The 27,312-nt window shown below is 41.8% G+C and overlaps 1 protein-coding gene across 1 annotated transcript in view; it reads left to right on the forward strand.

Annotated features, from left to right (window-relative positions):
* The window catches only part of ANTXR2 (ANTXR cell adhesion molecule 2), a 111,083-nt gene that overhangs the window by 67,217 nt on the left and 16,554 nt on the right, over nucleotides 1-27,312 (forward strand). The gene's annotated exons all lie outside the window — the stretch shown is intronic.

The following is a 27,312-nucleotide window of genomic DNA, read 5'->3' on the forward strand; positions in this document are numbered from 1 at the left end:
ACAGAAAGCATAGTCTTTGCATAGCTGTCAAATATTAGTATTATCATTCCAGTTGTTTGCGTATTATTTACTGTTTGCATGTATGTTACACACAAGAATTAACAATAGCAATTAATTCTTCATGGAAAATACACAGTGCTTTACAGTACTTTAAAAAGTCAACTCAATGTAAATATAAACATTGATTCCTGAACTTCCCAGGTACTTGAACAGGCTAAAAACTGTCTGTCAGGCTCTATTTTGAGGATTTCTGACCATAAAGACAGGTAGGTGCTGAAAAATGTGCCTGCCAGGGAAAGCACTTTGGCACCAGTGAGAAATCAAGCATTCATCTTCTCTGGACTTGACTGGAAGACACTGAGCAACATCTTGGTTTAGAAAAACCAAGAGGAACCTCACTAATCTTCAGTGTCCTTACTGAAAAAGGGAATAGAATTTCTGTTAATGAATAAAGGCTAGAATAATGGTTCAGGCGTACCACAAGTGTGACCTGTGGTACTGTAGGAATGCATTCCGCGTCTGACTCAGTATTTTCTATTTTGGGAGAAAAAAATACGTCTTGTTTATAATTTGCTAGGTACAGGTCCCATGCCATACCCCTGGTGGGTTTGTCAGTAAACAGATGCGCAGTCACGCATGTGCACTGCAAGATACATGCATGCACATACTTAATTCAGAAGCATTATTATGGGAAACAGCAGCCACGTAGATGTTTTGTTTTGTTTTGTTTCTTTTACTGCTTAGGAATTTAGTAGTTCCCATTTGTAGAAGAATTCACTGCTGAATTCAAGTCCTTGATCAAGTAATTGAAATTTAGGCATGAAGTATCAAAGCGGAGAGAGCTTTTTCTTCCTTCTCTATCCCCTCTGCCACCTCTTCCATGATGCCAGATAATGCCGAGGGTGGCCCAGTTTGAGGGCTGCACGCAGCTGATTCGGGAAGCTTTGATTGTGGCTGGAAGTCCTTGGAGTCATAAATTTTTCAGCCAGCAATCCGTGAGGTTAGGGAAGCTTGTACAGGTGTGAGCTAGCAGGTTGTTGCCGACATCTGTTTTGAGTAGAGGCGCAGGTCCTCAGCAGCCTGCAGCGAGGCTGCTGGATTGTCAGCAGATGTAGTTAAGAGTGGCAGAACAGTTTTGGTCTCACATTTGCCGCCTGGGGGCTGAAACAGTAAAGGTAGATTGGGGGTGGACACAGCTGCACTCCCAAACATGCCTCGGGCACAAATAAAGAGATCTAATATAGTTTGACTCTGTTGTGGTGGGGAGATGAGGACAGAGAGCCACTTCAGAGACAACTTAACGCTGCAACATCTGCCGCCAAGTTTCCAGGGAGTGACAGGGGACAGCAGGTACAGATCGAAGTCCCCACATAAACAGCCCCCATTAAGCCATGAACTCTTTTGAAGGGCTCCCATCAAACATAGCAGAGTCCGTGGCAGGAGACTGTTTTGTTTTCAAAGCAGTGTTTTGTTTTCTGCACTAACAAGATAATTTATAAATGATTCATTACCCTGTGTTCCTACTCTTATTTATACTTTTTTTTTTTTTTTTTTTTTTTTACGAGGTAAAGAAGAATGAGCCACAGTAGTTTTAGGGAAGTTTGATAATGATAAACCAGTTAACTGTCCAAAGGTTTTAGCTGAGGATATGGCAACCTTCAGCCCACAGTGTTATATTCAGATGGGAAAGAGATGAAGGCGCGTGCTGTTACTGGAGCATTGCGCGGGAGTGTCTGCCATCGTTTCCATACTGAAACACCTCTTCCACAGAGTTTGTTTCTGCAGGAGAAAGAAACTTGGCACAGGTTTGCAATGTGACTGTTAGGGGCCTGTTCTTTTACATACATTCTTCTGTTTATTTTCCGAGTTGTAGTTTAGCACCTAAAGGTTATCACTAGTGTTTCTCAAATGCTTAGTAGGACCTTGTTGCTTTGCACAACATGATAGTGGCTGAGATTCTGATTCTGTGTACATGTGCAGACAAACTGCTTTTAAGACCACAAACAGTCTGTGCCACTCTCATTTAAGATATTTCACAATCAGGATGTGAACATATGTGTCAGGTAACAGGAAAAAAAATCTACAGCTAATTGCACAAAAATTTCTACAGTAGCACTACAGAATACTTTCAGCTTTTTCAATGTTACAAAGCAGCCAAATATATATATATAATTTTTAAACCTGTTAGTGTGTACATGCTTTAAAGATGAATTTATAATAATGGCTGTAGAATTCATACAAACATCTATTTAAAGTGATGTTACTTTGTCAGCATCTCTACATGATGCAAGAGAAATTACATTCCATGTTGTAATTCTGTTAGCACCACAAACGTGCAGTTCAAAGGACTGTGACAGTATCATATTCTCTGAGGTGAGGCCCATGTTCCTGTTCCCTTTGTGTTTGTTCAGTAGTTCCTATGCTGGGCACAGGCAGAAAATATCAAATCATTAGTTCAGTCTGTCAATTATAGAGCAGAAAAGGAATTGTTAGGAAGCTGAGGCTGTAAGTGCCTTACACTGTCTAAACATGCTATTTTGAATCAAAAGACTAACTGCAGCACCTAGAAGAACCAAAACTTTCAGTTCCACACCATGCTTTAACAGGGTCTGAAGGACAGTTCATCATCTACCACTGCAATAGCACTGCCAGCACGAGTAGTAGCCTTGTGTTTCATAACTCACTCAGCAATGTTGGCTTCCTGTACAGTAATGAAACGGGAACAATACTGGTGATATCAGGATTTTTTGGTTTATTCCATTATTTTCTAAAAACTGAACTTTTTGGCCTTTTTCCAACCAAGGAGGACCCACTAGAAAATGAGGCAATTTCTTTTTTTTATCTGTGAATGGTAGAAATGTGTAGAGAAATAAAAAATCATGGTTAGAGGAAGACTACTGTAGTTACTTATAGGTAGCACAGTTTTGGATTTAGAATGTTTTTCTATCAAACTGCAACTAGCTGCAACTTGCATTACAACATAATATTGTTCACTTGAGTTCCTTGTTCAATGATAATACACCATAGCATATTTCAGCATAATGTAGAAGGGATTATGCTGAAGAAGATGTTGCCTGACAATTTTAAAAAGAAACACAAGTATCATTCATAAAGCTAAGGTTATGTTTATCTGTGATCTTTTGAATTGCTGCTATTTTAGAAGATGCAAAACTGTTAAGAAAGTGAGATTAGAAGAGAGTTAAAGTGCAACTCTTTTTCTTAAATCTCTTCTGCCAAAATATTCCTTCTATCATTCCTTCAATCATTGAGAAGGGTCTCAGGTGCTCCTCCACCCTAGCTGGAGTGGCTGATGTTAGGTAGTATCTTAATAGATTTCTTAGCTGTCCATCACCAAAAGCAGTAGTAGTCATCTTTATGAAAAAATGATGATGTCCTGCCATTGTGAGAAGCAAGGATATTTTCCCACATACGTAGGCAGTCACTTTTGGCACTCCCTGACTTTGTGCAGATCAGAGCTGTTGCTTTTTTTAAAATCAAGCCTTCAGAATTCAGCAGTGTGAGTATGAACACTTCTATGAATGAAATAATACACAGAAATAAATCTACTTGTCAGCCTTCAGGCCCTGACATTTTTACCAATTTGACTGGTACTCCTACAGAGTGAAATGGACAAAGCAGCTCTAGCAGCCCTTGTGCAAGCCTGTCTCTGGAGGTGGCACCATTAGGCTACACGGGTCGGGGATGGTCCTGGTGGAAGTACTGTCATGAGAAAATGTGGGATGCGCCTTTCGTGTAGCCCCGACATTTTAGTAGAGCATTTTAAAAAGCTGAGCTGCTACCATAGTTTGCAGCCAGAGGAATCCTTGCTGGCTATATTAGTTTACAAACAGATATCTGTAAGCTAAGTGTTTTAGGCCTTCTAAAATACCAGGCATCGCTGTAACTTGAGCTGTGCTGGCAGCCTATAATGCCTATTAAGAAAGGAGAAGTCAGTCTTTTCTGGATGGACTATGAATTTGTTACAGCTGCCACACACTGTCTCCCCCAGCCTGAAGAGCATTACAGTTCCTCCTTCCGCCCCTCACCCCCTCCATACTGTATTGAGAAGAAAACATTTCATTTGGCAGTTCAGTTTTTGTCACTGTTTCACTGAGCATAATTGAAAAGGAAAAATAATCGTATCCTTACTTCCTCAACACATCTTTATATAGGGTGGATTGCAGTAAAAAGTTACGTTTAATCACTACCTGGCTTCCAGCAAAGAGAGTGCTGCATATATCTAACCAAACCCAGATATAAAACAACTCCCAGCTTGGGCACAGCCCTTACAGAGAGGGAAGGCCAATGGAGTTTATGTTAATGTTGAGAGTCTCACTAGCCCAGCTTACAGGAAGACTGACTACCTTCAAGAAGCAGCAAGAGGAAAGCTGACAGGTTAATTCAGTCGCTACTCTCCAAGAGCGACGTGACAGCTTTAACTGTCTTGTGCGTCCAGATTTATGAACTAGTCCTATGCTCTTAACCAGATTAGTTCCTTTTCCATTAACTGCTGAAAGTAGGGCAGCTGTCCGAGCGGCTGGTTGTAAATTCGATAATGTCTGCTCTGTTAATCTGTAGGCTTTTCAGATGGAGAAGGCAGCAGATAACAGGATTAAAGTTTCACGACCCAGGGTTTTCACAGCCCGATATGCGGGCGTAGGGGGATAGAGAATGACTTCTGTCATTAATCTTAATTGATTGCCAAGAGGTTTTAATCTGGGTTATTAATTAGGAAGATCCTTAACATACTGTCTACACATCAACATCAGATGCTCTTTTGAGACTTTTGGGACATATGGCCTATCTTATATTTACATTCACACAATTTGCACATACATATATTTCTGTATGAAGTGCACATATATATGTATATATGCATACAAATAGCTGTAGAAACATTTGCATGCAGAGAGGCATTGCACGCTCTTTGGCAATATTTGATGAAAATGAAAAAACACAGTGCACATAGGTTACATTTCCACATAGTAAACATGTATACCTCTGTGTTCATATGTTTATGTATCTGTTTCCATTATACATGCCACTTATCTCAATTCTTTCTTAAATGGAAATATCTGATTTTGCAGATTTACATAATGTTCACGTTTAACAGAAGTGCAGCACATGTCCGTATGTGCCTCTGGCCATTAAGACACCTACAGATCTTGTACAGAAACATTATCATTTTTATCTTTTGCAGTTCCCTGGAGTTAATATTCAGGCCCTCATTTTTCCCTTGTTTTATTTTTAAACAAGTTGCTGTTGGACAGCCAGAATGGGTAGAGGTATAACTCCCCATAGCTGCAGCTACGTAGCTACGCGATAAATCCCAGTAATGCAGCTTTGATGTTTACCAAAGTGCAGTATGCAGGAGGAAATATTGAATTATGGATTGAGCATATAAACTAGGCAAGATAAAATGCTATGACAGAGTCCTGGCATTTGAATTTTGTGTAGATTCAAACTGCACTATAAATTATCCTTTTACAGATAATTATTTACATGATTAATCACACATACAGAAGGAGAGCCAGGGGCTGAAGAGGCCTCAAGTTTTAAGTCTCTGTGAGTGACAGTGGAGAGGACTCCTGCTTCCTGCTCAGCGTACTAGGCCATGCTGTCCTGCTTTACAAAACAAAATGCAAATATTATAAGAAGCCAACCATTTAGTTACTCATGAGCTGAAAAGTCTGCCCTTAAAAGTGTTCACAAGTAAAAATGGTTTGTGATCCTTCAGACGAGAGAGAAGTGTGTAACTGCTGCTTTTGGGAAGGGTTAAAAATGGCCAAGTATCAGGGGGACTTGCTAACAAGCTAGACAAAGGATTTCGAAGTTTTTCCCAGGAAAGGAGATCAGTTACTGTCTCACCTAAATGTAGACTCAATGGAGAAGCACATGAAAGAAACTGAAAGTTCTGTCATGCCTGTATTGCGTGTTGTGTTACCTCTTTAAACTGTTACCCACAACTTTCACTCATTTCCCATTGTAAATTGCATCCAGTCTTCCTGTAACAGAGAGTAACTTGCAGTGCCACAAAGGGGCATCACATGAATGCCCTCACCTCCCAAAGATTTGTTGTCTTTGATTTTGCTCTCTGCTTCAACTTGGATTTCATCAGAAGTAACTTTCCAGCATATTCTGGCTCTTAGAAAGAAATAGATCTTGACTCATTGCTAGGTTGTTTTCCTAACAAAGTCCCACTTGTGGAAGATTTCTGGCTTTTATCCTCTATCTTACTCTTCCAAGATTTACTCCTCTTGAGCAACACCTGTAACTTCATTTGGACTACTGAGTTACGTGGATATTAGTGAAGTCCTGCTTTGAATCAGTCATTCAGCAGTCAGCTGAGTCAATCTGCAATTTTTCACTTAGCACTGGAGGTACTTCTGCTGAGAAGGAACAGCATAGTAACAGCAGACTTCCCAAGAACGCATCTTACTGATCTGGCAGATAATCCATTTTTGTGGTGTCTCAGGAGCTTTGTTGTCGAGTTGGGAACGCCCCCTTGTTGGCACATTGAAGAAGAGGTCAGAACTTGATTTCAAACAATGGCATCATTTCTTCCACCTCATCACAAATTTGAAATCCAAGGATGAAACGACTTTAATGACCATGTTTCCTTGGCATAGCTCTGTGTCTGCCGTTTCCTATGAATCACAGATAAGGAGGAGGAACTGAAGTAATTTGAAACCACATTGTAGACAATAAAAACACCAGGCGTGGAAGAAAAGTCTTCCAATTGGCTCACGCAGAATCTGCAAAGAATCTCCCGTAGCTGTGCGTCCTTTACTCCTTTGCTTTTTGACAACATCTAAATGAAAAGATTTTATTTGGAGCAAAAATAATGCATTAGTCATTTTAGCTCCCACGCTCAAAGTGATTATTAGGAATGGTAATGTTCAGTGGAGATGGGATTCTCCGTAGCTGTAGAAATGAAAGGGCCCAGAACTCTTCATCAGTGATTTAGCATGTTTAACAAGAATCAGACTGGGATTCCATTGCTGTTTGGAGAAGATCACTACAAACAGTTTATACCAACAAAGATAACTGACAATGGAAATCAACTGCCCAGGAGCTAGCTGGGGTCTGGGATAGGGAACTTGATAACAGAATGAGGCGGGAGGCTCAGAACACTTAATGGAAAAAGAAATAGGATAAATTTCCTTTGACTTCACTGGGCTCTAATTCCCTAAGCAACAGGAAAGGCTTGTAAAAACATCTTGAAAAGAGTATTTTTAGAAAGGAGGGTTCCTGCATCATGTTGAAGGTGTCAGTGTCACCTGCAGGTAGTTGTGGCAACCTACAATTCGAAGTGGGTTACTTGAGGAGTTTATTATGAACCTGTGCTCAATTACAGCTAAGTGAGATCCAAGTATGAGCAAGTACCCCACCCAGATGCTGTCACTGCACCAATACAACAGTCTTCTAAAGCCTGAAAACAGCTGCACACAATAATTTCATGCAAGCAAATCTTCTCATTAGCTTTAATACAACATTATCAGAGAGAAGGCAGGGTGATGGAGCTGCTCTGTTTTTGTGACACTGGTTGCATAAAACAGTTGGGAAGGACTACTGCTGAACATGACAATTATTTGTGAGAGGTGGACAGTTTGAAGCAAGAAGAAAAAATATTAACATTTAAATTTACTGCTTCTGATCTTTTTAGTCTATTCCCATAATTTAAAATTATTTTTGTTTTGAAATCTATTTTTGTGTGTCTGCAAGTCCATAATGAACTATAGATCCATTAAGAACTAACAAAAATCCTAAACGCTTGAATTATGAACATCTTAAAATAACTAAGCTGTAATATTTTCTTGGTAACTCAACTTTAATATTTATATGGAGTGCCTTAAAGTAACATACACCTATGATCCTCATCTGTATGTTTTGTCTCAAGAGGAAATTTCTACCTACTAAGAGAAGTGAGTGTGCCATACATTGCCAAAGCCCGTTATACATAAAAGTTCAGGCTAACATCTATCCATAAATTAGAATGCCTTGATACATTGGAGTTTTGTCTCCCAACAGTGTGACATAATGGCATGCCCTCGGCCTTAACATTTAATTTTAATATTGAATGTGCCGCTTTTTGATGGCTTGTGTCATAGCCTTCATGTAATTTAAACACAGTCTTAAAAAAATTAATTCAATTACAAGCAATGGAGTTATTAATGCTGCTTCATGTCACTAAATATATAGGGATACATATGATTCTGTTCCTTTCAAGTCACTCTGAAATGAATTTTGCAACTTCTGATAACTGTGGTGGACAAATGCTAAATGAAAATCAATCACTTCAATTTAAATGGACTAAGCTCACTGTCTTTCTTAAACAGCCTCTGTCGGACAGCTAACCAGATGATAAGTAACGGTTTCACTGACCTATATAGCCTTTGAATGTTTAACATAACCCTCTAAGGACAGCACTTCAATTACCACTACATTGCTTGTACTCTAGGGCTCAGGATTGCTCATTCGTATATAAAGATTACTTTATTTCTGTTGCACTTTTCTATCTGTAGTTTTCTTCCACAATGTTGCTCCATTTTTATTACCGTGTCTAGCAATCCAAACCCTGCAACTGAATTGAATTTGATCAAATTAAAGAGGATCAGATTTTCCTGGAATTTGTTATCACTTTTTTTCCACTGGAAACAACAGAACTCCCTTGATGGTCTGAAATATAAATTCTCATGTAGGATGCAAAACATCACTGTGTGATGAGAGAGGGTAAATGCAGATGGAAAGTACATGTTAGCTAGTAGAACATTTTATCTTTCTGTGCCAAAGTAGATGGGTAATATTTTATGTTATATTACAGTAACAACATAAAACCTGCTAAAATTTGAAGTGGTTGTAAAATGATGGACAGGGACAGGTATCTTTGGGTTGCTGAAAATGATCCCACCTCTCCCCCCCTCCTCCAAAAAAAAAAAAAGTATATTATTTAGGGCTTAAAATTTTCAGAAAAGCCTAAGGGCACTTAAAATTTCACCCAGTTCCAGGGAAGGACTTCCCTAGCAAAGCCCAAACCATCCCATCAAAACAAACTGTCACAGGTCCCTAAATCATACAAATCCTGTGTATTGCCACTAGAAAATGACTGCTTACCACTGGAAACAAGTATTGCATTTTAGACCACATCCTTATGTCTGTCCTGCTTCCTTCCCTCTTCCAGTGCTGCCTTTTTGCCCTATTCCTGGCTCAATTCTCTCTCTGTGTGGACTGCTGCATTTGCCCTCGCTACTGCAGAGCTCTGCTCACTATCTTGAAACTAGAGTGCCTATCACAGCTGAACCACAACTAGTTGCAGGTCATTTATTTAATTTCATTAATAAAATAAAAGTGTCCACAGACAAAGGCTTCTGCCCTCTAATAGCCACTTCGAGTCTCAGGCAGCTGACGGGAATGACCTTTTATTTCTGCAGTCATTTTCATAATGATATTCAGGGTCAGGCCCAACAACCAATCTGCCATGCATTAGTAGACATCAGTTCCCTTTGGTAATACGAGATAGATGTACCCCAAGCAGATGGTCAGAGATCATAGGTGGCTAATGAACTTGATGGGGCATTTTATAAAGATTATGATGGCAACTAAATATGTTTTTCCCCTCTGATAACAGCATTTATAACAAAAAGAAAAGGTGTGTAAAGGACCAGGAGGATACAATGGATTGTGTTTTTGCTGGACCTAGAAATCTCTGAATTCTGGATGTAATTTCTCAAATCTGCTCTAGAAGTGCAGTGGCACAAACTGCCTTGTGGTTGGCAGAGTAAAAGAAACTGCTAGTTTACCTTGGTGCTAATTGAAGGGAAGGTGGCACAATGTTACCCCCATCCTGGTATTTGTTACTGACTCTCCTGCTTTGAATAACTTCTACATGTCAGATATTTTAAAGCTAGTTATCATACTCCCCACTCCAGTGAAGACAAAATCCAAGAAAAAACAAATTTCATGAAGTTCAGCCTTGCAAATGTATATCAAAGACATGTGCACATGGGGTGCCATGGGATTGTACCCCTTTAATCACAGAGTATAGCAGAGTCATACTTGTTTTCCTTGAAAGCCCTTCCTGCTCCTAGCGTTTGCATTTTTGGGGTGTGGGCATGTTCAGACCTACCAAACCGAAATCCAATTTATCATTCCTCTTTTTTCCTCCAAACTAACTGTATGCCTTCATGTCTCTGTGGAACTGACCCGAAGAGTATCAAGGCCAATTGCATCTGCCTAGCACTTCTCCTAGTCAGGGCCAAATCAATCAACAGCACAAAGCCATCAAGCTTGGAAGAGCACTTCATACCATTTCATGCGCTTAATTCTTGCCAAGTATAACATATTTTTACTGAGTAAAAGCCAGTTTCTCTCTGCTAGATAAATAGTACAACTGTGTCTCAAATTGCAAGTGAAATTTTACTTTTGACTTTAAGGATTTGAGGTCTGTGTCACAAGTATTTGAGAAACCCCTTCATCTCCTGGCATATTACTCTAGGTCAGCTCATTCAACCTGTCCAAACCGCACCTGTGTGGAGAGATGCTAGCTGGAGATTAACAGTCACAGCCAATCCCTAGCTGTGGCATTTGCCTCCTACCTTTGATTCCTAAAATATATATCCAGTGGTTTTCAGTATGAATTTTGGAGTTTCCTCTAAGGCTTATCTGAGGGGTAGTAAACGCAACTGGTCTTTAGCTGAAATGATTGCTCATTACACCTGATTCCTTAGGAGGTTGTGTGTTAAAACTTGAGTTAAAAATCAAGCTAATTGTGTCTGCTATTGACTTAGACCTGTAAATGACTATGCTGAGCTTATACGCAGCCATATGGAGGGTTTGGTAACAACTTAGGGATGTGGTACTGAAAAATACCTTTGGTTTAGGCTTTCCAGAATTTAGTTTAAATGTTATTTCCAATAGTTTAAAGAAGATAAACTGAAAGAAATATTCCAATTTCTTTATATTTGAGTTTCCTATCTCGAATGTAATTATAGCCCTTTTCTTAAAAGGGTCAGCCACATGCTCAGTTGTTTGCCTGGCGAAAAAAAAATGGCTAAGAAGTCATGAGAAAATTAGTATATGATATCGCTATGCTGGGGAAGATGTTATTGTCCAGCATGTTTTACAGCCACATGTTTTCATCAAGGTAAAAATGCAACAGAAATTTTCCCCCAGTTTGTATCTCTGGTCTAGTCACAATTGAGCATTTCTTACTGGGTTTTGAAGAAGTGCTTGGATGAGCAAGAGGTGCCTCCCTTGAGTGAGGACTGCAGGACCAGCCTCGGTAAACCCCTTGCCATTACCGGTGATACCACTAAGATGGTTATCACAAGCAGAGTAGCTGTGAGTTCTTTGCTCTGAAGTATTACAATACTTTGGGTTTTTAAAAATAGTCTACCTATTTAAGTGGAACATCATTCCTGAACCTTGTAAGAAGAAACACTACAAAGGAGGTTACTATAAAAGAGAATCGTGATGGTGTGACCTGTCTCAGCAGACTATGACAGCAGCACTGATCAAATTCTAAGCAAGACCCATGTTTTTTATTGAACCTGCTGTCACTTCATGCTGCAGTCTCTCACAACACCTCTGCTGTTGCAAGGAAGACCACCATGCATGGGCCTCAGCAGTGAGTACAGCGGTTCTCCCTGGGTTCTCCCTGGGAAAATCTCCCAGCTGGGCCATATCCTCATTTTTACTGAGAGCACAAGAATAATTCACGGCAGCTAAATATCTGCCCAATCTCCTCTTCTTTCCTTCAGAATGGTTGAGGCTTGCAGAGACTGAAGCAAAAATGTTTGCCGTCTGACAACTCTTTTAGTCTGCCTTTTTAGTCTACTGTCTCCACCAAGATCACAACACAGACATAAATGCTGCTAATTGGAGTGAGGGTATGAAATACACTTGAGCAAAAAGCAGGAGGAAGATGTAAGAGGAACAGAAAGCATGTCTTTGGACTGGCTAATTTTTGATTTCCACTCAGCACTTCCCAGCATCTGCACCACTGCCACACACTGAAGTTGCGGGTTTGCTAAATGCAGCGTGTCGTCCCTGAGCAATGCAGCAGGGCTTCCCCCCAGTGACAGTGCTGGTAATTAAGACACAAGAGATACAGCAGCATGTTTCTAAGGGTTACAGGGTCCGAAGAGGACAACGCAATAAAGAATGAGGCTAGTGATGCTATGTGACGTTTTTGTAGAGGTGATGTGAACACCAACTAACGAAGGCAAAACCACTTATGGGATGAGGAGAAAAGAGAGGCCTCCAGTGAGCCCTGTGAACTACAGCTAGGAACAGAGGAGTAGAACTGATGTGGGTAGGCGACTTCATATTCCGTTTTTAGAAGATGAAAATGGGAGAGTTAAGCCCTCAAAGCAGACAATTACCTTTGGTGCAAGATAAAAGCAACATAAACAGGTTTGTTCCCGTAGCTCTGTTGAGTACACGTAAACATAACTCTGTGTAACATCTCACTGGTATTACTCTCCACTAACAGGGATCTTACTGTGATACTGGGGTCAACTAATCACTAGAAAAGAGAAAAACTATCATATCATTTTTAAATGCTAGGGTTTCTCCACTGTGACCACACCGCCACAATGCCACATTGGTACATTTTGTGGAAAGGTCTAATAACTAAACACACTCTTACTTGTCATAGAGGTTACGGGACAGGGATTTTACCCTGTGTACAGCACAAAAATCAGCTGAAGTCAGATCATATGCCAGGCTAAACTGAGCTATACAGAGTGATATATATATATTGAGACGCATGCTGCCTAGTGTTAGAATATGGCAGCATGCAGAGCTTTATGCTTCAGGTGGCTCTGAACAATGACTAGTATTATTCCTATTTGCTTTACCTACTGTATGAGGCCTAAGCCACGCACCTTCAAGCCTCCTTGGAGACAAGCTGGTGGCATCACCGGTCAGCCCACTTGGGAGAGGGACAGCTGTTAGAGCCCACTGCAGCCCCTGTCAGTGTTAATGACCCGCAGTTGACACCCCATCCCCGCCACCCTTGTTCAGGGTACAAGTATTGCATTGGAATAATCACTGCCTGTCAGCCCCTATTTCACACATAGACTCCTCTTAGCCCAGACGTACAAAGGGACATGTGTCTGGATGCTAAACTGACTCTCTTTGTGTCTGGGGCTTCTGTGCTTGGATGTGTGTGCGCCGTATATATGCATACAGACATCCAGTGCTCAGGTAATACCAAGGGTCAGTTACACCAGTGAGACTCCCTCACTGTCCTTCCTGGATCCTGTCAGATATAACTCATCAGGAATGTGTAAGGGCTCTGGCCTCCTGTAAAGTCTGAGTACCTGGATGGCAGGCTTGGATGGGCTCTGCCTTGCTCCACAGCTCTGTTCTCCTCCTGGCTGTGGGTTTCAATAGAGAAACCTCTTAAGCACCCTTGTCCAGTTCTCTCTGCTTCTTCGGACTTAGGAATCTTATGCCCAGGATGTCCTGATTTTGAGAGCTATGCAGGTGTTACATATCCCGTCATTTTCTGCCTCCCTGCTACAGCTGGCTCTTCTATAAGCAATAGATCATAGAATTACAGAATATCCCAAGATGGAAGGGACCCACAAGGATCATCGAGCCCAACTCCTGGCTCCCCATAGGACCACACCAAAATCAAACCACATGTCTGAGAGTGCTGTCCAAATGCTTCTTTAACTCCGACAGGCTTGCTGACCACTTCCCTGGGGAGCCTGTTCCAGTGCCCAACCACCTCTCAGGGAGAACCTTTTCCTAACACCCAGCCTGAACCTCCACTGACACAGCTCCATGCTGTTCCCTCTGGTCCCCATTGATGTCGTTAGCATGCACGTGCTCTCACTGAATTGTGAGATAAGCAACTCTCAAGATCATTATAGTGGAGGACTTTAGGAGTTTGGAGTAGATGAAACATATCTCTTCAACACAGTTTTTCCATCCCTCCTTCTGTTCCTCTGGCCTTAATATTCCTGGACTACAAACATCTTTGTGTGGACGGGGTCCTGTGGTATTGGCAGGTCACCCATATGGGGACGAAGACACCCGAGGCAGGAGAGGTGTGGCCAGTGTGCCTGCTCCGTCTTTGCAGGGTTATGTGGTTATGTGAAGCACCCTGGCAGCTATGAATGAAGTTTTTCTTTGGCTGCTGGACCACCTGCAAGAGCTGCAAGATCTGTATCGAGGAGAGAAATGTTCATGTACAGGAAGAAATCAAGTCCAATAAAAAAGTGCCATCACAGCTAGCTGCTGCAGACTCTGCCTTAGATTATCTCATCTTTGCTGATGAATCCCTAAGGAGGTGGCATGCTTCAACCTCATCACTCCAAAAGAAGAACCAGAGACAGGGACACGAGATTTCAAGGCTCCTGTGGTCTGAAACCTGCCTCTGATGAACAAGCTTCTGTCTCCCATCGATCGCATTGAATGCAGACCTCATCCAAATGATAGCATTTTTTTCAGTACATGCTTGGATGCAGTTTTTTGTTTTTGTCAACTGTTGCTTTCACTTGACATCACCTGAAAAAGCTAGTTTGGCAGCAGTCAAAAAGCTGGTAGAAGAGAGCACAAGAACAGCAACAGGAAACCATGTTCTGTGTTCTCTGCAACTTCTGGTGCAGGGTATGTCTTTCCTGTCGCGACTCACCATCCATCCTGCAGTAAGAGACACCTTCCTGGGCAGCAGTAACACTTGTGGTATTACTGCAGAACCTGTGCGCACAGTAGTGAAAGCAACAGGAGGTATTTCTGTCTTTCTATTAATGGCAGATTCTATTACAAGTTTTTGGATGACAGTGTTCTCAGGCAAGCAGTAAAATAATGATGATTGGTGAGAGAGGAAGTACTGAATTTCCTTTTGGTGTAAGTGGATACAGATCTGTTTATATCAGTGCTGAGGTTAGTCCTATGCATTTTAAGTTTTTGAGGCTGATTTTTTGCAGAGATGCTACTTGGGTTTATTTTAAGGGTTCTTCAAGGTGTAAGTTTATGAAGAGCCTGCATTAGCTTTAAAGCGCTGCTCTGGGAAGGTATTATCAGTAGATATTAATTATTGAACACTATACCTTCTGGAAAAGTTGTTTCATCACCAGAAAGTGACCTTGCTAGAAGAGGGAAAGGGAAAGAGAGACGTATAGTGCCTCCTGAGATCAAGTGGAGTGATGCGTATCAAGAGAAGACACTAAAGATTTATTGTCTGTGGCAAAAGAAACACAGATCTCTGCTTGCGCAGTAAGTGTTTTTGACATCATACACCATAAAGAATGACTGGATACTGTCGGTTAAAAATGTTTCACTCAAGGCAAGTAATAGACATTTTCACAGTGCTGTTTATATTAAGAGGTCTGATTGCTTGGCTGTTTAGACTGGTTGGTCTTGAGAATTTTGTGGTGTCTCTGTTATGTCAGTTTCAATGGCAGCTGAATAATTGTAAGAGAGGATACTAAGAATATGTCAAAATGGAAAGAAATGTAATTTCTTAAATGTATTACATGTAATGTAATAACATTTTTTTAAATCTTGCCCTTTTTCAAAGAGGCTTGCAGATAGTGAACCCAAACCATTGGTTTTAGTCACCATTAGACTAAAAGGTGTGATTCGCAGGCAGGGCTTGCTGAAGAAGGCAGCTTTCTTTCGACTTAATCAGGGAAGCAACAAACTCATGATTCAAAATAAGAGCTGGTAACTTTGCTGCTCTTGTTTAACAGTTGCCAAAAGAAGATCCCTTCTGACCTCGGTGACTGCTGGTGGAAGCTCTTTCAGTGTGAAACGCAGAGAAATCCAACATCAGCACTGTTTAGAAGCCTTACACAGAAATTTTATCCATTAACCTTATCCTAGCCTTTCCCCTGGAATTTTTGTTCTTTTTTTTTTTTTTTTGCTTCAGAGCTGTTCATGTAGCACTACTCTTGTCTTGCAGTAATGCTGCTGTGAGTTTTGACATTGCTCAGCTTAATCAGTTCCAAAAACCCAAACAAGTAAGATTTCAGTTTAAAATTAAAGCTACGGAAAAGAAACAATTCAAACTAATTTCTCACTTTTACAAATGCTTCTGGTGGATTGGAGAGCATGGCATTATGGCAGAGAGCTTTTACATAAATCATAATTAGATACACGTGCAAATACATCAGCTAGGCCTAGGCGCACAATTAGGCAGCTAATTATGTTGAAAATGCAATTGCACACTTAGCTAAAATGGCCATGCTTCCTCTGAAGCTGTCCGGTTGTTTCTGTCCCCTCCTCCAGCAAGGCTGTGGGCTGCCACCAGTTGAAATGCCACTGTAGGTGTCCTAACTAGCCGCAGCGTTCACCATCCTGTCCCTCACCCAACACCAGCCATTTGGATGCAGAAGTGGCTGCTGGGGCAGGTTTTCAAGAAGGGTTTCTGCCACACTCTCTGCCCAAGGACATCCCAGGTTTTGGCCTGGTTTTCTGCTGAGACTGAGGTGCCAGTGTCATGCAGTGACGGTGTGGACAGGCTGCAGCACGGAGGTGCTGAGCGCTGGTCAGTTCAGAACGAGTCTGGGACATTCTACAATGAAGCAGGTTTTGGAGACATCACGTTCCCTTCACGTTTCATAGAAGAGGTGGCCAGGTAGAAAAGGACGATGATGTGGTGTGGTTTGGAAGGAGAAGCTGTAGCACAGGCAGCTCCCTGAGGACATGCCTGTGCCGATGCGCTCGCCGGGTATCCATGGGGAACCAGGCTTCATTGAGTTGATTTCTTGTGGAACTGCTTGTTTTTGAGGAAATGACTGTGGAGTCATCAGAGGGTACTGTAAAAGAGGAGGAGTTGGTAGTTTCCAGCATCTCTGGCATCAGGCCATCCTTGGCTTTTATTTCACTATTTTTTCTCTTTCTGCTGTTGCTTCTTTTTCTTCCGTTAAACAAGGAAAAGAAGGGGAAAAACCCAGCCAACTGTGATTTGTGATTCAGCTGACAGACAGTGTGTGATTGAAATTGCAGCTAGATTGATTCCAAAGGAAAAAACCGTGTTTAAAATAACATCGTCACTATTCAGGGACAGCACTTCCTTTGCTGAAATGCCTTATCCGAGGATGTTGTCAATATCATGATGCACTGGGGACATAATTTTTCAGCCACTGCCTTGTCTGAACTGACTTCTCATCAGCAAGGATCATGTGCAAGAATTAATATTTTAAAAGTAAAAACATGCAAACTAGAAGGTAACATTCAAAACTGGGGGAGACCACCTAGCTTTTTCTGATAATACCTTGTGGATGATACACAATTGTTTAGCTTCACTTCTGTTTACTTCTGTTGATTTTTTTCAACCTGGATTTTATAATCTGGGGGCAACTGAGTGAGATGCCCGATTTCTCACAGAGGAAATGTGGATTGCATTTTTCACCCACCTGCTGAACTTCAGCAGGCTGTGTCTCATTTTCTTTATTCTTAGCCTTTTCATGTGACTTAATAAAAACATCATGGCTTCAAGGTAGTGCTTTGGAAGTCCCTAGCAAGTATAAAACCACAGCAGCCCATTAATCCCACCATCTCCAGAGGCATGTGCAGAATAGTAAAAGACCCTTCTGCGTGGTGCATAGGGGAAAACCAAGACAGAATTTTAAAAATGGTTAGTTAGAAAAGATAGTATGTCTACCTGGCAGCTGAGAGCGCTAACTAGTTAAGCACTAGTTTATATCCCTGCTGGAGACAGAGCTCACCATAGAGGAGCTTTAAAAAAGCATTTGAGCCAATACTGCAAAGTCCTAGATATATGACATTTAATTTTGCAAGAAGCAAGAAGACCTAAACTACAAAGTTATGCATTCACTGAATGATCTTAAAAGTTCAGAAAGTAAAAAAATAGCTCCATGTTTGCAATGCCCAGTGTTTATACACACACACACACCTGCCTTTAAAGAAAGGAAAAGAATGACTGAACGTGCAGTGTGCTGGGAGGTCAGAGTCCCCGGCGGGGCCCCAGAGCCTGGCCAGAAGCAGGAAACCCTCAAGTGGCAGACTCGAAGACATGAAAGATTTTGCCAGCAGTGGTGGATATGCTTAATGTGGTTAAAAGCTTAACAGCCTATTGAAATTAAATTGTAAATGCATCCCATATTGTGCCAAAGTCTTATGCCTGCCCGCAGCCCTGTGAACTGCCTTTTCAAGCTCCCAGTTTGCTTGCCTTGCATGGTATTCGCCCAAGTACAAACCTGTCCATTATTTCCCTGACCAAAATATTATAAAACTTGCCATTTTTCAGGGATAAAATGAAGAGAGAGGGGGGTAAGCATGGAGATGATTCTATGTTTAGTTATATATGTATTTCTTGTTCCCTTTCTAGCTCTTGAAATGCAATATTATAAAATTCAGAACTTTTTTTTTCTTCTACTGCAGCATTTTTAATGTTCAGATGATATAATTTTTTAAACAATTGTACTAGGATTAATTATTCTTGCATACTGCTCGGTATATTAAGCACTCTGTGTAAAAAGGAAGTTGCCCTTAAAATAAAGCAATCACTTCTCCTTTTTAATACTATGTTAACTCCTGCGAAGGAGGATCTGGAACTGAAAGTTTCATGTGAAAATCTTACAATGGAGAGCTGTTTCCAAGTACTAGCCAAGCAGTGAAGATGCGCTCTTTCCCCATCACCTTTTCTTAACACTAAAAACACAGAGCTACTTTTAAAAATTGTTGTGGTTTTAGATTAAAAATTAATATAATTTGCACAAGCTGAGGTGCTTCTCAAAGAAACTAAGTCTACTTCAGGGATCTTATCTTAATTAGCTTGAGTTGAATATGGAAAAAAGGATTTTTGCATAGATTCTGGAGGGAGGGTTGCTTTTGCTTCTTCCCATGCCACTTGCAATGATTAGTCCCTACAGCTGAGAAGACGTGCTTCATTCTCGTATTTGCAGCCACTGCTAAGCACTAAGGAAAGTCATTATGGTACTTGGGGAAAAAAATCCCAAGTTTCACATTTTCCCTATTTCTTGCCTAAGCTTTTACCTTTTCTTACCTTAAGCTTTTGTTGGCTTGACAGAGATATAGAAAAACTTGCAGTACAACAGTTGTCTGTGCTCCCAGTACCAGAACTAGCTAAGCATTGCTATCAGGCATGATGTGCCACTGTACCTGCACATCCGGACACAGGGGTTCCTGGCTGCGGGGCAGATGTCTGAGAGACCTGCTGATGCTCTATGATTTGTCACACCAGTGTTCTGACAGTACTAAGGTTTGGGATTCCTTTCCAACGTGGCTGTAGCTTGGCACCACCATGGCCAGCCTCAAAGCACTCCGTTCACAGGAGATGGGTGGCTGAGAAGGGAGGAGATGTTTTTTGAACTCCCTACTTTCGCATGCCCTAGGAGGGGACACACAATCCCACCTTGGACATGAAGCACTTACTCAGGTGGAGTCACCCCCCTGTGAATGTATCATGCCCGAGTGGGCTCCAGACGGGGCAGAAGCTTGCGTTCCTTTCTCCTTATCAGATTTCCTTCCTCATCATTTACTATTATCTCTATTACAGTGGAGGAATAGGCACTGTATTTTCTTATTGTCACTATCACGTCTGCAGTGATTTATTCTCATACTTAGTAACTGAATTAAAATCTTAATTAAGCTTATGCCACTTTTTTCTTCTTTTTAATTAGCTATAGCCAAATCACTTGTCTGTGGGAGGAAGTAAGAAAAGGATTTTTTCCCTGATCTGTACTTGTAGTAGCGAAACCTTAATGAGAATATCCTCTCAAAGAGATATCAAAAGGTTTATTTTTTTATTAACATTAAGAATTTGTTCCCCCTGGAAACCTTGAGCCTTCTAACCAGTTACACCTAATGGGGAATTCCCAGTAAAGATCCAGCCTTGTTCTATTGAGCCTGACAGTGCCTGTTGGTGACCCGTACCTTGGGTGGAGGACAAACACGAGCAGAAGCATCACAGCAAAGGCTTTCCCTTGACCAAACACGCCATTTGTAAGGAGGCAGAGCGCAATCTGACTGAACAGCAGCTACACATCAGAAAGATCAATCAAGAGGTCCCACCCAGGGGCGAGTGGCAAGAACAGGCCAGAGGAGTAACACGGTGCCAGCATCCGTTCTTCACATAGATGTACAACTCATTCTTTGCTTGCCCCCAGAAACTGCTGAGCCCCCCCCAGAATGTCTCTGATGAGGAGAAAATAGTTGCCAGACCCCACCCCTCCCTTCTCACTGTTTTACTCATGAATTCCTGGCAAACTTTCATTCACCAGAAGTTAACCTAAGGGAGCATGGATGAGCACAGCTACACCTGGATTTTGCATTTAGGTCCTGCTCAGAACGGGAAGTCACTCGCTCAGTAACATCCCTGGCTATTCTGATCTTAGAAGCTTGTAACAACCGTGGTACTGGGGAAGGGGCTTAGCAGCCTGCTGAACATCCAGCTGCTGTCCTCCTGGCTGAATGCGTTGTGCACGTGTAGCTGTGTGCTAAGGCTTGTTCTTTGTTACCACCATCTCCCTAGTCAGCTTCTTATCAGGCTCTTACCCTTTTGCAGGTAACTCATTAGAGGGAGTGCTATTGTATAGGAAAACCCAATACTTCGCAGAAATGTATTTTTAGAGCGTTTCCCGGTGTTAACTGTGTACTCAGCTTTTACAGTTCTTTTTTTACTTTAATAAGAGGTCTGGATATGACCGATTGCAGCAGTGAGGTTTTGATACCTATAATAAACAGTGCTTTCCTACAGAGCAATAAATCATAGTAAAACAACGGAGAGTTGGTGGAGGTTGCCTGCATGAGGTTGTTTTGGCCCGCGGTATGCTACAGATGTCTGCCCTGGCTTTGCAGTAGCAGCTGAAATCCAAACAGGTTAGGCCGAAAGGGTGAGCTCAGCTGTGTCAGCCCCTGTGCTTCCTCCAGACGTACCACGCGCTTCTCCTTCCTGCTCATGTTTCACCCACACCAAATGTTAAAGAGATTACAGGGTTTTCCCCCAGCAAATTAGACATTTGTACTAAGCTCTCCTAAAATAACAAATGCTGCCATCAGTGAAGTGTAAATCCCTAACTTTTAGTAGCAAATAGATTTCTGGTTGGTCTTCTTTCAACGGTACCCACTCATTTTACTCTTGCCTCAAACATCCCTGGCCTCTTCAAAGGCTGCAGTTTTGAGGAAAAAGGGTAAGCTGGCTCTTTTCTGGGAGGCCATAGCTGAGCTAATGTACTCATCCAAAGGGTGGGATCTCTCCTAGTGAGTGCTGGCAGCCTCCTGTCTGCATTCAGCCAAAGCTTTTTATCAGGTCTGCAGTTGTAGTGGGGGTAGGATTTCTGCTATCAATTAAATTCTGAATTTTCCTCTGTAATGCATCTTCACATTTGCTATTTGTAACAGAAATCTGCTTCTACGGTTTTCTTAGTGTATATATAAAACCTTATTAATGAAGCCTTTATTAAGGAGTCTTAGGAAGAAACCCTCAAGTGCTTGTACGTGCATGTTCCATGTCTTTCCCTATGGAAACATGAGGCACTCCTTTTGCTTGAATCAGCTGTTTACTGAGAAGCTTTTTTTAAAAAGCCTGTCTCTTGTATTCGTAACTAAAAACACTTCTTTCCACATTAACCTCATCATTTGAGTTTAATCTGTACTATCCTGTGGGAGAGAAGGAGCTCTGGCATGTGATTGTTTCAATGTCCAAGTGGCAGACTTTCAAACGCACAAGCCCATCTCTGGTCTGACAGCTTACTCCAATTAGGGCTGACACTCTGTCCTTAACTCATCCTCTTGTGCATAGGTATTGCAGCACATATGGCACGTAACGTTGTGTGCTCATCTGAGACCTCTGCTGGGCCTCGGCAGGGAGGAGAAGGGAAGGAAGAGGGGTGGGAATGATTCTGGTGCTACTCCAACCTGATATTGTGCATGCATACGTGTACACGTTCAGTGGATGGACTCTGTCATGGGTGTGTGGGGAAGAGATCATCCATCCCCATAAATTGTGTCCAGTCTGAAGGAGAATGTGCTCCCACTAGTAGATCTGACTACGTTACAGCAATAGGATGAGACTGAGATTTTCAAAGGGGCTTATGGGATGTGAAGTGTTTCAGTGGGACTTGGAGGCTGGAAGTTCTTCTGCAAATCTCTTGCTTAACGTTTGTGTGTTGATGTTTTCTACTTAAGGGGCCTTTTGGCATCTTTTGCATTAATTTATAATGCTGTGTTAGCTGGGTTGCAAGCGCTGGAGGAAGGCTTTCTTTTAAAAAGACTTTGCTTTGAAATCAGACTTGTTTCAATACAGAGACTGACCACCTGCCAACTTATGTCAGGTTTTTTGTTTGTTTATTTTTTGGATTGTTTTGATAGCTTTTACAGCTGTATTTCGTAACAAAATTTCCCCGTGTCATTACATTTTACATTTTCTAGTGGAACACTATGTGATACTGACAATATTTTGTACAGAAGGAACCTCATCTTCCTATTCTTACTGGTATCTTAATGTAGCCCTGTTGATTTTAACAGGATTAGTCAAGAAAAGAAATACTTCATTGATGGCAGCTTCTGTTCAGTTCTGCTGATGCATTTTGTTTCTCTCAGTTTACACCCTTACAGATCATGGGAGCAAAAAGCCTGGGTTGGTAATTTGTCTATTACAGCAAATAAGATTATATGCTAGCATTCAACTGCAGACACTGCTGTAGAGCTCTCAACCGGTAAGGAACAAAGCTAGGAGTATATCTTCTTAATCCAGGCTCAAGTGACAATAGTATATTGATGATGAGCTCGTACTGCTTACACTTGAATTCTGTACGTAATTCACCAGCTCGGAAACCTCAGCTGCTTTGCAAATGGACGATTAGAAGCAAGGATTTTTAGACAAGCAAAGTGGGGCTATTTATTTCAGCAATACACAAATGATAGACTGGCCTGATTAAATTCTATTAAAATTGGTATAAGACCCTTCAAACACGCCAGTGACATTTTAAATTTTTAAAAATCATTTAGCTGAAATTAGCCGTTCACTGACTGCAGCTAAATATATGTAAGCCATTTTAAGACTATTCACACAGCTATTCTCACTCATTTAACTACACTTGTTTGAAAATATAATTTGAAATATATTATCATAATAATGAAACCTGTATTTGATTTTTGCAAGAATATTTATAAGTTTATAATTTAACATTGTAGGCTTTTATTTGATTATGATTTCAACTAGAAATAGCTTTCATCCCCATCAGTGACAGGATTTAAAAAAGACACCGATTTACCTGTATTATAATTAAATTCATGCTTAAGTATGTGTGCGTCTCCAGCTTTAGAAGATAATTGTGCACACCTCATTGCTTTTTACTTCTAAATGTTGCTGTGGCCATTTACCAGGTAATTTCAGAAGACAAGTTCTAAATTAGCGGTGATTTCGTAAAGTTCAAAATATTCACACCTAGCTAGGGGATGGCTGGGCATTCCTCCTCCTCTCCCAAAAGCAGCGTATTAAACATTCATGAAAAATACCTAAAACAATGGGGGGAAAAGTATGTACTTTGAAGCTCTCTCAGGCAGCAAATTTTCACAGTTTACTCTGCTGTATAATAAACAAGTTGTCACCATAGCAACAGCCACATAATTTGGTTTTTATATAACAAATGACAAACCCCATTTCCTTTCCTAAATTCACCAATTAAATTTATCACAGGATTTTTTAATCTTACTCCATTTACACACTCCGTACCATTTCCCTACCCTTAAAAACGGGCTTTTTTGTGATGATTCTTAATTTTGTTTTAATAATTAAAAAATAATAAAAATCAATGCTTTAGAGAGTAAACTGAAATAGATTATGAGGACAACGATCACTTCTTTCAAGTTCCCTAATTTGAGGAATGCTGTCTAACTGGCGAGGCACTGACTGGCACACCTGCTACGCTTGTAGCGCACCTCCACGTGCGCCATGCAGTGAGGTTGCAAGACGAGCATCTCACGTGCTGCTGAAAAACCACAAAGCTCAGCGGTCCTTTGCAGAGGGGAGAGGATTTGTCCACACACTTTACGCTGTGGTGTAGTCAGCGGCTCAGCAGTGGTTCTGACCAGAAGCTTCCTGGCCGTAGCTCCCCCCACTGTATAAACCCCTGGAGCACGCCTGTCTCCAAGCTAACAGGAGCCAGCCCCTGGCTGAACCATTCCTCCTCTTCCTCCTCCTCTTCCTCCCTGGCTAACCAAGCTGCACAACTTCAAGGCTACAAGGTAGCTGGCCGGGAGCATGGGCATGGCTGTGTACAGATGTCGATCTAGCTCATGATGGAGTTGTTGGCCCTCCTCTCTGTCCCCAGCAAACCAGAACCACAGGCTGAGTTTATATAAAATAATGGTGGCATGTTTCTGCACATTTCAGTACTGCAAGACAGATCACCCCTAACCAGCTATGCCAGATGCAGAGCTAGCATTCAGCTGTGCCCAGTTCTGCACTGAATTTTGTTCACTGCCTGTACTAGGTAAGCAAGAGGTACTTCTGTAGACAGAAGCAGCAGATGAGTAGAAGAAGAGTGTGATCATAAACAGAGTAGAAAAGAAGGTGCTTCAGGTCAGAAGGTAGGAACCTTCATGTCAGACTGCCCATTTTACATTCATACCAGTGCAGTTTCCCAGAAGAGGCCAGCTGAAGTACTACCCAAGCATTCAAAGGCTGGATTCCTAAAATAAATGGAAAGGGTTCCTCTCTCCATTTCAGAACGGACAACTGGATCACCAACTCTACATGGTAATACACAGCTTTAAGCTCTGACAAGCCTTATATATGCTGCGAATGAAGAACCAGATGTTCACTCCCTCCACAGCTCTTAAAAGTTAGTTTCACATTCTGAAATTGTCCTCAAGGGTGTTCACCCCCCTCCATGTGTTAAAAAAAAAAATACCGAAACCCAGAAGCTTTTGATAATGAAGCAAACATATTTTTATGGTGTGGTCTATTTTTTTTTTTCAGTCTGCTGCTAGTTTTTAAATATAAAGTATAGCATATGTTTAACACAGAACATATGGAAAGAAAGAAAAAGCAAATCGTGAATTCCAAACATCATATTCTTGGTAGAAAAGATTCCACAGTGTGAAAGTGGTCATTCAGAACAACAACAAAAAAAAGTATTACTTATAAATATTTATAAAACCAGTTCTAGTTCTTCTCTTATTTATTGTGATGTAAATCTGAAGTAAGAGCACTCCAGACAGCCCAAAGTGCAGAAAAGAGAATGCCTGCAAGTATTTGGGGGGAACAGATTAGTTCAATACATCTGTAAGAGCACATCTGAAAAACGGATGCTGGTGCAACAGAGCAAGAGCCACTGCTGCTTTCATGCCTTCTGTGTCCTCAGCTGCCTGTGCTCCCGGACTATTCCCTCCAGCCAATGGATCCAAAAGCACAAGGGGGACCTTCACTCCCAGCTCCAGGCTGGCCCCCCCCAGCCCACTGCCCACAAAACCTGTCTGGGACTACTTCTCTCACCTCGGCTGAGACAGCGGTGGGCCTGCTATTGCAGGCATGAGTCCCTGTGCTAGGTGCTATAAAAATGCCATGATGAAAAGCCAGTCCCTGCAAAGTACAATTATGCCATTAATATAATCAGAAATTGCCTTTACCAAGGAGTGATCAAAGGATGTGATCTGCATTCCCACACTAGTACACCTGCCCGTGAACGCAAAACAAGCAGCAAGAACGGGCAGTGGAGATGAACAAGTCCAGGAAGGAGGCATGCTGTATAAATCACAAGCTCTAGCTTTACAGCATCAGGTCTTGGTAGGAAGAAGAAAGAGTCTGATCAGTTTGGGCACTGTCTGGACAAACACAAAGATAAGTCCTGCCTTCATGCAGAACATTCAAGTAGGAATAGTGCTCAGCTCAGAGGTGGCTTCTTAGCCCCTCTGCCAGAGGCTTGCGTGCTCACTCTTTCTCTAATATAGGTTTGGCTGGCTAAGGCACATGCTTTTTGTTGACAGACATTGCACTGATTAAATTAAAAACATTTTTAAGCCACATAATTACCTTCTAAATTCCTAGCAGACAGCTATGTTTGGTTTAAGAATTCCTCATTTGTATTTATATCTGTTCTTAGTATTTTGTACCTACCTACTTGGGACAGACCGATACAGACTGCTATCAATTAAAAACCTGGTGGACTGAGTTCTTTTTCTTGGGTTCAGTGAAACTGGTCTGAAACCACAAAGGTAGTAAAAACGAGGACATCTTTGCCTTTATCACAGAATCACAGAATTACAGAATCAGTTGCCCATCTCTTGAACAAACAGCATGTTTACCTGGGCAAGGGAGCCACAGGGCTAGGAACAACTTAGCTCATGACGCAGACATAGCTGGAGTGGGAAAAAAGAGAACCTAAGAATTGAGGGGAGCTAGGGCTGTGAATGCTCTGTCAGTCTGTGTGCAGAGACAGCCCAAAGACAGACCCACTCGGACCATTATGCTGTCACTGGCTTTGTATTAGCATTAAAACTCTCCCTGTCTCTCAGACAGGCAGAGATTTAAGGTTCAAAGGCCCTTCTCTTGAAAGTACCTCAGCCTAGACAGCCGTGGGGGAGAAAACAGTCCCAGTGGGAAGAGGCTGAAGGTGGAGCCTGGCTCTGGTACGTGACCGGCTATGAAGGCGAGGCAGCCGTGTAGCGTGTGCTGCAAGACAGGTAATAAAGCTTTGGGCTGCATGAAATGCTGCCATTTCTGAGGAGTCCTGGAGGGAGGTGGCTGTGCTGCTGTTTATCAGTGCTCTTTGAGCAAGGAACAATATCTGTTAATAGTGACAAGCAAGCAGACAGACACTTAAAGACTAGTTAGAGAAGAAAATGCTTACCTCACCCCTTATTTATAGCAAAAACACAGTTAGAAGCTATTTCACACTTTTTTTTGACCAACAGATGACTCTGCATGGAGAGCAAAATGATAGATCCAGCTGACATCTGCATTCCTATACGCAGTGAATAGTGTAAATAACCTCCAGTCCTAGCTGACAGATTAAAGGCAGCACTCGGTCCAAACTCTGCAACCAAACTGAACCAGGATGGAATGCAAAAAGACTGTCCCCAGCCCCAAACTAGCCCTCAGGTTGCAGTAGCTTTTTTAAGTCTCAACAGTGTATCTTTAGAAGGTGAGGGAAAGGGGAGTTTGTTTGGATACCAGGGCAGAAAGAACTGGTTTTTGTTCAGAGAGAAAGGCTCTGAAAGGACAAGGCAGATTTCATCAGCAGTTGAGGTGGGGGCATCAGTGCAGGTGTTTGTGCTCACCAGCGTGTCTTCCTCCCTGCGATCCATTAGTGCCAGCGTAATGCTCTAGGTACCATCCTTACTGTCTCCCTTCCTCCTTCCCCC

Source organism: Netta rufina, assembly GCF_964035555.1.
Source record: "Netta rufina genome assembly, chromosome: 4".
NCBI classification, from domain to species: domain Eukaryota; kingdom Metazoa; phylum Chordata; class Aves; order Anseriformes; family Anatidae; genus Netta; species Netta rufina.